This window comes from Bubalus kerabau, chromosome 4, assembly GCF_029407905.1.
Source record: "Bubalus kerabau isolate K-KA32 ecotype Philippines breed swamp buffalo chromosome 4, PCC_UOA_SB_1v2, whole genome shotgun sequence".
Taxonomy (NCBI): Eukaryota; Metazoa; Chordata; class Mammalia; order Artiodactyla; family Bovidae; genus Bubalus; species Bubalus kerabau.
This window is the reverse complement of record NC_073627.1, coordinates 142,053,700-142,065,365: the sequence shown is the minus strand read 5'-3', so window position 1 is coordinate 142,065,365 and position 11,666 is coordinate 142,053,700. Positions and strand designations below refer to the sequence as shown.

General features: G+C 47.0%; 1 pseudogene; it reads right to left on the bottom strand.

Moving 5' to 3' along the window:
* Positions 1–5,962: 5,962 nt before the first annotated feature.
* Positions 5,963–6,957, bottom strand: LOC129650994 (hydroxyacyl-thioester dehydratase type 2, mitochondrial-like; annotated as a pseudogene).
* Between the last annotated feature and the right edge of the window lie 4,709 nt (positions 6,958–11,666).

Genomic DNA, 11,666 nt, shown 5'->3' with positions numbered 1-11,666 from the left:
ACTCAAACAGGGGCTCTGTGTCAACCTTAGAGGGGTGGGATGGGGCGGGAGATGGGGGGAGTTTCAAACGAGGGGGGATATATGTATACCCATGGCTGATTCATGTTGAGGTTTGACAGAAAAATAACAAAATTTAAAAATTAAAAAAATTTCACCCCTCTGAAATATAGCTGGTCTGCAGTACCCCCAGATTGCCAGCAGGTGGCACTGACGAACTGCAATACTTCTCTCCACATTAAGAAGCCTTTCCATTTATAAATCTTCTCTAAAGAATCCTGTTTATCAAATATACATCAAAGGGAAATGAAAACCATCTGGATGCACTCCAGGTCTTTAACAAAATCCACATGTAAATTAAAAGCTTAAAATATTCTTAGTTTACTATTCCTTTTCTCTCTTAAGTTATAGGCACCCTTGCCACACAGACGACAATGTTTATTAGCTTATGTCCATAGAAGTTAGTACTTTAGTATTGCTATCAAGGAAATTCAGAGGAAGGTAAGTGTGTGTGACTCACTTAAAGATATACATTAATTAGGGTTATGGTTCAGAAGACATTTGCTAAAATGACCATAATTGTAAATTATATATTACATTAATGTCACTACATTTCACAAGTTATTTTCTGTCTTCCACTATGCTGCTGGATGTTGGAAGTCACTATACCCAGTTGTTGCTTCTTTTTATGCAACTCCCTTTAAATTCTAGACTTGCCCCTTAAAAGACAGAGACTAGGACTTCCCTGGTGGTCCAGTGGTTAAGAATTTGTCTGCCAATGTGGGGAACATGGGTTTGATCCCTGGTCCGGGAAGATTCTGCATGCCATGGGGCAGCTAAGCCTATACACCACAACTACTGAGCCCATGCGCCTAGAACCTGTGCTCTGCAACAAGAGAAGCCACCACGATTAAAAACTCATGCACCACAACTGCTTGCCCTAACTAGAGAAAGCCCACATGCAGCAATGAAGACCCTGCGCAGCCAAAAATACTACCTGATGCAAAGAGCCGACTCATTGGAAAAAAATACTACCTGATGCTGGGAAAGACTGAGGGCAGGAGGAGAGGGGTGCAACAGAGGATGAGATGGTTGGATGGCATCACCGACTCAATGGACATGAATTTGAGCGAAATCTGGGAGATAGTGAAGGATGGGGAAGCCTGGCATGCTGCAGTCCATGGGATTCGAAAGTAGACACAACTGAGCAACTGAACAACAATAAAAGCCCCCCAAAAGAGAGAGAGCCTGAAGCTGACTCTGAGTTTCATCGGATGCCCCTTTCCCCTTTCTGTTTCCCTCTTTGCACAGTGACCTGGTTTGAGGGTCCTTGGATGTCCCTCCATCCCTGATAGAAATCCCAGCCCGAGGCCCCAGAAAGCCCTGAGGCAGAAGATGAAGTCACCAAGGTACTCGATGAGACAGGGTGGGGATCTTCCAGCTGGGGGTCTGTGGATAATGGGCCCTTGGTTTCTAGCTTCTAGGATCCTTGTGGTAGAGAGGGAGCAGGGCTTGATGTTCTGAGAAGAGAGGGCTTGACCTCTGCTTAGTGGAGGTGGGGGCGGGGTGCGGAATCACGAACCCTGCTGTCAGCCTCTGCATCGCCACTTGACTGTCTTCTGCCAGAAACCTATGATTGGATATCGTCTCTGATGACCATGATGTGAAATGACACCAGAGTTGTGCAGTGTGCAGCCTGGGCAACTGTTACCAGGAACCCTGGACCAACCACAATTCTCTAATTCCTGGGCCAATTATTGTGTGTGATCCCATCAGTTCCCCACAGTTACCCTCAGGGCAGTGGTTATTTCCCCCACAGCATAAAAGCTGCCCAGGGTGGTGGGGGGAGCTTTCACTTGAGAAGTGCCTAGAGGGAAGAAGACCCTGCCCCAGTTCCTTGTGGCCCACAGAGGCTATAGAAGGAGACCCCGGGTTGCCGCCCTACCCTGTGAAGTAGCAGGGAATAGGGGAGTGGTGGGAGCCAAGAAGCCCCCCAAAAGTATGCAGAGAGCGAGAGCGTGCCACCAAGTGGTGGAGGTGGGGATGACAGTCACTCAGCTCAGGACTCCCCAGGCTCCTGGCATCGTCTCTCCTGGGGTTACACGGTCACGGAGTCACAGTGACAGGATTAGAAGAAAGTGGTCAACACATAACAGAGCCTTTGGTCGCCCTGAGGGGGCTGGAGACTCGGACTGCTGGCAGGGGCCTATGGAGGACACAGGTGCCAAGTTTAAGCCTACCCAGGGGCACCGTTGACCTGTCTGTGATGAGAAGAGACCAACTGGCAGTAGCAGCCTAGGTCAACAGACCAAGCAAGACCCCACCCCGCCTCAGAGGAGCGTGACCAGGAGGGAGGAGGACGAGGGAGGCGTGTCCAGCGTGGGACACGCCCCCTCCCTACTCCGCTCCGGTTCTCAGAACGTGAGGAGCGCAGCCTGTGGGCCCCGCACCTCCTGCACCCCTCCTCCTCTGATGGGGGAGAGAAAGAGCCTGGCTTTGCACGGGAGAGTGACGTTCCAAAGTAAATGGATCCTTTTATTACCTGTGAGATGTTCAGGAAGTAAAACAATCTGCTGTAGCTGTTATCAAGTGACGAGAACAGTGGTCAGAATGAATAAAATTGCTTCTTGTGTGTGCCTCCGAAGGAATGGAAACTCCACAATAAACAGATTCCCAGAGTCGCAACTACAGTTGAGCAAGAGCTTCAGACAGGAAGTGGACCGAGGAGAGGTAATTGCAAGTGTGGGTGTAGACATAATGTGTGTGCGCTCAGTTGCTCGGTCGTGTCCTACCCTTTGTAGCCCCATGGACTGTAGCCTGCCAGGCTTCCGTTCATGGGATTCTTCAGGCAAGAATACTGGAGTGGGTTGCTGTGCCCTCCTCCTCCAGGCGATCTTCCCAACTCAGGGACTAAACGTGTGTCTCTTATGTCTCCTGCGTTGGCAGGTGAGTTCTTTACCACTATTGCCACCTGGGAAGCATAGAGATAATAAGAACCATTTATTTGCAGAAATGCAGAATTGGGATCAAACCCAAGTCTGACTCTGGGGTCCGAGGCCCCTGCCCCAGGGTCCTCTCATGACCGAGCATTTGCCTGGTGTTCTCTCACTGTGACAGAATGGCTTGGCAAACCCAGGAAGTATCAGTATTGAATAGATCTAAAGACAACTCGAGGACTCAGGTCTGCAGAATATTTATTCATAAAACTGACAACTGCCAAATCAGTCAATAAGAAAGCAAGGAAATGCTGGGCCACAGGGAACAAATTTACCAGGTTAATAATGGACTCTTTGTTTGCCTCTGAGATATCTCAGCCCCCCAGGCACAATCCTCCCAGATGGTGACATTGATCTTGGTGGGGTAGGGGTGGGCAATAACAGTGACTCCTGCCCCACCCCCACCATCTTACTCACTAATGGTCAACACTTGCCTTCAGCCTGGTCAAGTCTGCTGCAAGGTTGGGGAGAGGGAGTCAGGCTACATATAGGAGATGGAGACAAGTCAGCACATTTCTTGCCCTCACTTCTTGCCTCAGGGCTTCCCAGGTGGCATGAGTGGTAAAGAACCCATCTGCCAAGGCAGGAGGCTTAAAAGATGAGGGTTCGGTCCCTGAGTCGGGAAGATCTTCTGGAGGAGGGCATGGCAACCCACTCCAGTATTCTTGCCTGGAAAATCCCATGGACAGAGGAGCCTGGCGGGCTAGGTCCAGGGAGTCGCAAAGAGTCAAACATGACTGAAGCGACTTAGCATGCACGTTGCCTCCAATATCAAAGGAATAAAGACAGTGATCTTCAACTGGTACCAGATGTTCTACAATCTCCTCTTGATCTCCAGACACTTTGGTGCCCAATTCAATAAAAAAGAGCACTTGACCCAGTTTGACTGCCAAGCAGTCATGTCACTCAGCAGTGGAGGTGACAGGTGAACCACATACTCCAGTGCATGAAGAGACTTTTGCCTTCTTTGTGAAGGACTTTGTGTATGTGGACAACATCACAGAGATGCCCTGACAGCATTAAAGGAAGATATTCATCCCCCAAATTCAAGCCTGCACCCCTACCACCAGCCTGGAATGAACAAGGCATCATTCTTTAAAACAATGTCCTGTGATTATCCAGAGCCCAACAAAACATTCTCTTACTCCGTGTATGTAAAAGTATCCATTTGTGTGTGTCAAAAATTAAAACTAACCAAAAGTTTGATAATTTTCTTTGGGAACTTTCTGGAAATGCCTGGGTCTCTCTTGACTCTGTCACATGGAGAAGAAACCAGGGTGGAGATGAAGATAAGCCAAGCTTGGGTATTTCATGCAGCTTTACTCAGGCACTGCCTTGTATTCATCACCTTTAGTTCATGTGTTCCTCAAGGAACTATTTTTCATAGCTATTTATCCACTTTCCACTGCCCCATTCTTGTAGCTCCTGCTTTTGGCCTCATTTTTGTGTGTGGCGCTAGTGGTAAAGAACCTGCCTGCCAATGCAGAAGATATAAGAGACACAGGTTCAATCCCTGGGTCAGAAAGATCCCCTGAAGTAGGAAATGGCGATCCACTCCAGTATTCTTGCTTGGAGAATCCCATGAACAGAGGACCCTGGTGGGCTACAGTCCATGCGGTCGCAAAGAGTCAGACATGACTGAACACACACAGAGACCTATGGGTAAGATCTTCCTGGTAGGGGACCCAGCGCCACCCCTTCTAAATTTGTTTCCTTTTTTTTTTAAAGACTCACTTGTTCTTTAATTTTTGGCCAGTTCAGTTCAGTTCAGTCGCTCAGTCGTGTCCGACTCTTTGTGATCCCATGAACTGCAGCACGCCAGGCCTCTCTGTCCATCACCAACTCTCAGAGTCCACCCAAACCCATGTCCATTGAGTCAGTGATGCCATCCAACCATCTCATTCTCTGGCGTCCCTTTCTCCTCCTGCCTTCAATCTCCAAATGCCCAAAACTCCCAAATCAGGAAACCTGTAACCTTGCTCACAGATGAGAATGGACAACAGCAGAAGCTACTGTGTAGAGCCTGGGCTTTGTGTTTAGCTGTTTGTATCTGTCATCTCCAACACTCCTGTGTGGTGTCGTTATCCCTGCTTTGTAGTGAAACCAAGAGAGCTTATAGAACTGAGTCCAAAGATGTACATAAGCCCTCCCCCAGTGACAGGAAAACCATCTGAAGGGAAAGTGACACTGAAGGGTAAAAAAATCACCATCTTGGTATAAACAGTAATGAATTATAATAAATTTTGACTCAGAAATTGCTGAAGAACAGGATCTAAGAATATTTACTGGTAAAAGATAGGTGTTCAAAGAGGACCTATCTTCCATCATTGCCTTTAATAATTAAATGCTTGCTACTTATAAATTCAGTGACTTTAACAAATTCTTATTCTACACAGATATAGGCAGGTTTGTGTTATCTAACTGCAAATCTAATTAGGTTTGAAATCCTAAAAGTAGAACATTTAAGCTAAATGATAACTTTCCTAACACTTTTTTCAGAGTTTTTTTTTTTTTTTTTCCTTTTACAATGGCACCTCGTGGGAGACTGGTTAACAATGTGCAACTTTAGAATCACCACTGATTTTCTCTGTTCGTGTGTGTGTGCGTGTGTGTGTGTGTGTGCACGCGTGTGTGCTGTGCCACATGGCTTGTGGGACTCAGCTTGTGGGATCGTAGTTCCCTGACTAGGGATTGGATCCATGGCCCTGGCAGTGAAAGCCTGGAGTCCTAACCACTGGACCACCAGGGAATTGCCTGTTTTTTTTCAGTTTTGAAAACCTAGATAGGTGATAAATATAGTTAACCCTGAGTGAAGCATAAGCGGACACTGGAACAACTCTTCATCTGCTCCCCTCCCCCAGTATAGGTCTATGAGCCCGTCCTTGCGAAGAACAGCAATCCCTGTTTTCCCCAGAGGCTTTCAATACTAAAAACAGTGATGGCTGAACTTGCATCTTTAAAGACATAGTTCAGGATTTGGGTGTTTCTGGAACCATAATTTTAACCCAGCCTTCCATAACAGTCTTTTTACTTTCTAGTACAGAACATGACACTGCAACAATGGCAATGAACCGCTTCAGCTTTTTCACTTCTGCAGAGGCTAAAACAACTTCCCCATCATACAAAGGGGCTGGAAAGTTAATTTTCTGGGAAAGAAATACACAGCCTGGCCCTGGCATTTTAGTACCGAGGAAAGCTGAAGTAAGTCCATTGATCAAAACTTCATGGACAATTGTCTTTCTAAATCTAGAGAGTTTTGCAAATCTTTGTCTAAGTGCAAAGGGTTGACATCCCCTGTTAATTCTGAGAAAGTGGCTACGTCCCTCTGTGTGAAGGCCCTATTGAGTTCAGCCCAGTCTCCGACTCTGGGGTGTGTGTGCTCTAAGGGCTGCCTGTTCGGTACTGATTGGCTCAGGCAGATTCTCCTGTGAAGCCAGCCCCACCAAAGGCGATGGCTGGACATTACTGGGAGCGTCTTCAGCACTCTCAAATTCCATCGACGGGAGCTTTTGGGCTGCTTCAGTCTCTAAACATTATGCTGGCACCAAAAAGTACTTTTGAGAGTAAGGACTATTTTCTCAAATTGAAGACTACTCAATTCTAGTTCCCTACTATTGCCAGATAATGCAAGGAGAAGTGGAGAAATCTGAATCACTCTGAAAGCACAGTTCTTGCCTTTATAGGATCCTAACAGGGTCAGAGAGCTCCACAATTTGACAAGACCACTGCTGCATATCCTTAGGATGGCTGACAGGGTCTTCTCTTCATAGGTCAGAACGTCCAAGGGTAACGCAGCATCAACCTCACCAAACAGGTTCTTCAGGTCTGAAATAAGCAGCTGTTTGAATTGTGCAGCATTCAGTCCAATCCCACAATCTTGAAATTCTAGGCGGACTTTCATGTAGTGGTACTCAGAGGGATGTTTGTAAACTCTTCTTTTCTATGTGGCAGCTGAGGCTGGCATCTTTTTCCAGTGCTGATCACATCTATATTGAGTCAAGAGGGTTTTGGGCACTTGAAGTCGTTTTCAACTTTTTTTTGACTAACTTCTGCCACTGATTTCTCCCCTACCTGGGGCCAGGCACATGTGCTCTGCATATGTGGTCTCAGTCCTCTCGGCCGCCCTGTGCGACTGAGACTGCATTGTAGAGAGAGGCCTGGGATGGTTCATGGCCCAGCCTTGCCTTAGTTGGTGGCATCCGTGGCCAGAGCGGGAGGTACCCAAGGCTGCTCCTTGCTGCCCGCCACCCTTCTGTTTTCATTTTTTACTTTTTTATTATTTTATTTATTTGACTGGACCGGATTTCACTGTGGCAGGCAGGATCTATTTCCTTGATCAGGGATAGAACCCAGGGCCTCTGCTTTAGGAGCAGGGAGTCTTAACCACTGGACCACCAGGGATGTCCTCCACCCCTTCTCAATTTGAAGCCTACTTTTGCAGGGAGGAATCTGTTCCCTCTTGCCCACCCCCATCCTCCAGGGTTTTCTCCCTTTTCTGAGGCCCTTCTGGTGGCTTCAGAGTTTGAGACTAGCCAGCTTCACGCTTTTAGGGTCAGTCTTGCTTGCCTTCTTGTATGCTCAGTTGTGTCCGACTCTTTGCGACCCCATGGATTGTAGCCCACCAGGCTTCTCTGTCCTTGGGATTCTCCAGGCAAGAATACTGGGATGTGTTGTCATTTCCTTCACCAGGGCATCTCCCCAACCCAGGGGTCGAACCTGAGTCTCCTGCATTGGCAGGCAGATTCTTTACCACTGAGCCACTTGGAAAGCCTTTTAGGTTCAGAGAGGGAGGCTTTGTTCCTCTTGAGCCTGCACCTCGCAGGATCCCGACAGCTGCCATCAGGGGGCGCCATGAGCCCCTGTTCCAGGGCTGACAGTGGATGCTGACCTTGAGAAGGACCAGAGCTTTGCTGTGGCTCCGCAGATGCTGGGCTTTGCTGCACTGCCCCCTCCTGTCAGCTGACCCACACATTCCCTTGTCTATCTTCCAGTCCGAGCCCCTGCAGGTGGCCAGGTTGACTTGGCCGGTTTGGGGTTATCCCCATGCAGAGACACCTGCAAGTGAAGTGAGGGGGCATCTGTCTTGGTTTTTTAAATGTCCCACATCTTTGCATTTGGGGAGGCTTTCTGATCAGTGGTGCATCCTTCTGGGACCCTCAGAGGTCACCTGGAACCCTCCTTTTCTCTGCTGTGCACCTGTAGGGTACGGGGGCCAGGCGGCCACTCGAGGGGAGAAGCTGCCCACAGTCCACTCACTCCACTTGGTGAAATTTGCATGTTACTTTTCGGCTGGTGACTGCTTACCCCAAATTCAACTTTGAGAGCCGCTCACAACCCAACAGCTCTGATGCTGTACTATGACTGAGCTTCACACTGGCCCAGGAGGACTTTTCCTCATCCTTCCAGCCTACTTCAAAGATGCTGCCGACGATCACTGTTTACTGTTAGAAGCACAGGTTCTGAATCTCAGCACTCATGATTTTCCAAGTCCCCTGAGGTGAGGACAGTGTTTGCCACTGGGGCACAATATGACCCGAGGCTTGGGCCTGAGGACAGCACTGGGAGAGAGGGGAAGCCAGCCAGTGGGAATCTGGACCAGCAATGGCCAGCAGGAGGTGAAGGAGGAGAGAAGAGGTGGATCTGAAGCAGCGGTGGCTTCAGGAGCACTTTATGGCCTCAGTACACACTCAGTCTCAAAAGGACTCTGCAATGAGGATTTGGGGGGGCGGGGAATGACCTTCAGGCTTTAAAAGGTCTCAAATCAAAGGAAGACTAAATTATAATTCATCAAAAGCCTGATCTAGGAAGGGGCCTTGGGTTCTCTGGTAGTTAGAAAGTCTGTTTCCAGAATATTCTTTGACCTCAGCATTCCAGGAGTTGAAGTTTAACTGAATCTCAGGGTTTTGGACTTAAGCCATTGCACTGGGTATTCCTTAAAGCCTGCCCTTGTCCCCTTGGGGTTCATGAAAGGGGCCATAAAACACACAGCAAACGTGGCACTCCTGCCTAGGGCGGAAATGCCATCTAAAAATTTGGAAAATAAAACACTGCTCAAAAGTTTAAAACACAATTACATAATGGAATAGAATACAAAATTCACAGATTTTAAACATTTAATTCGAGCTATTGAAAATATGGGTTTTGAGATGTACCTTGATTGAAATATTTAGGGGAACTGTCTTTCCTAAATTGCTGTGCGACATTGAACAAGTTTCCTCAACTCTCTGAGACTTGGTTTTCTCATCTGTACAACAGGGAGTGACTTGGACTCCACCTTTTCCTGAGCCTCATGGTTTAGTCCACCACGCTTTTCTTTGTATTAACGTCACCAGTCTATCTCTTTCCTTATATATCAGCCAGCTCCTCCAGAGAAATAGAACCAGTGTACATGTTTATGTTAGACTGATGTCAAGGAGCTGGCTCAAGTCTGACAGTTGTAGGGCAGCCCCACGGCCTGGAAACTCAGCCAGCAGCTCTTGAAATAGAATTTATTCTTCTCTTAGAGATGTCAACTTTTGTTTTGAAGTCTTTCCTAATGTTGCATGAAGCCCATGTGCATTGTTATTGTTTGGTTGCTAAGTCGTGTCTGAGTCTTTGCGACCCCATGGACTGCAGCACGCCAGGCTCCCCTGTCCCCCACTGTCTCACTGGAGCTCACTCAGATTCATGTCCATTGAGTTGGTGATGCTATCTAACCATCTCATCCTCTGCCGCCCCCTTCTCCTTTTGCCTTCAATCTTTAGCATCTGGGTCTTTTCCAATGAGTCGGCTCTTTGCATCAGGTAGACAAGTATTGGAGCTTCAGCATCAGTACATAATTGAGGGTAATTTCCTTTAAATTAACTCACTGTAGATGCGCAGTGCTTCCACAAAATACCTTCAGAACAACCCCTAGGTTAGTGTTTGATGAAATGATTCAGACTGTTGTCCAGTAAGGTGACATGTGCCTACCAGCTATGCCTGGTGGTGGGGAGCAGGGCTGGTTTCATGGGTTAGCTCAGCCAGTGCTGTGCTTAGAAGGTCCCTGTGCTTTTTAATTGTATATTTTAGTTTTGGGTTGTGCCGTGCAGCATGTGGGATCTTAGTTCCTTAACCAGGGATCCAACCCATGGTGCCTGCACTGGAGTATGGAGTTTTAACCACTGGACCAGCAGGAATGTCCCAGAAGGCCCTTGTGCTTGGTTGAATGCTCTGTGGTCACCCTCTTGAAATTTGTGTTTTAATTGAAGTATAGTTGTCTTCTTGAAATTCTTCATCATCTTGCGCTGGGCCCTGTGATTCACATAGCCTGTCCTACTGAAGGTGCAGTTTTTGCCCTTGAAACCATGGCCTCGGATCTTGAACCAGTCTCTCTGGGGAAGTTGAGCCCATGGGGACTGACCAGGTCTCCGCGGCTGTGCCAATTCCCTGACACTTCATCACACACTCCCTGACTTGGCTATTTAATGTCCTATGAATGTTAGTCTTGCTTCCCTGAATTAGAATATACATTGCTCTACTTTTATTGGTGTAGAAATATATGTAATATAGAATGTACCGTGTTAACCATTTTTCAGTGTGCAGTTCAGTGGCATTAAGTGCATTCACTGTATTTTATTTTTTCATATTTTTTATTTATATGGCTGTACTGGGTCTTCATTGCAGCATGTGGTATGGATTGAACCTGGGCACCCTGCGCTGAGACTGGACACCAGGGACGTCCCAAGAACATTCACTTTATTGTGAAGCCATCACCAGTCTCCAGAATTCTTCATCTTCCCCAACTGGAAACTGTACCAGTTAAACACTGTCTCCTAACCTCCCTTTCTCCCAGCCCCCAGCACCCACTATTCTATTTTCTGTTTCTGAGTCTGAATATTCTAGGTACCTCATATAAGTGGAATCGTGCAGGATTTGTCTCTTTGTGACTGGCTTATTTCAGTTAGCAGAAAGCTTTCAAGGCTCATTAATTGTAGGATATATCAAAATTTCCTTCCTTTTTAAGTCTGAGTATTATTCCACTGTATGTGGAATATGAGTCCACATTTTATTTATCCAACCATCCATCAGTGGACATGTGGGTTGCTTCTACTTTTTGGCAATGGTGAACAATGCTGCTATGAGTATAGGTGTGCAAATATCTGTTTGAGTCCCTGCTTTCAGTTGTTTTCGGTGTATGCCCAGAAGTGGAATTGCTGGATCATGTTTTATGTTTTTTGAGGAACCCCGTACTATTTTCCTTGGCAGCTGTACCATATTATTACAGTTTCACCAGCAATATACACAGATTCCAATTTCTCCATGTCCTTGACAACACTTGTTATTTTCTGTTGTTGTTTTGGAAAAGAGTAATCCTAACGCATGTAAAGGGACATCTCATTGTGATTTTATTTTCATTTCCCTAATAGTGTATGGATGTGAGAGTTGAATTGTGAAGAAAGCTGAGTGCCGAAGAATTGATGCTTTTGAACTGTGGTGTTGGAGAAGACTCCTGAGAGTCCCTTGGACTGCAAGGAGATCCAACCAGTCCATTCTAAAGGATATCAGCCCTGGGTGTTCTTTGGAAGGAATGATGCTAAAGCTGAAACTCCAGTATTTTGGCCACCTCATGCGAAGAGTTGGCTCATTGGAAAAGACTCTGATGCTGGGAGGGATTGGGGGCAGGAGGAGAAGGGGACGACAGAGGATGAGATG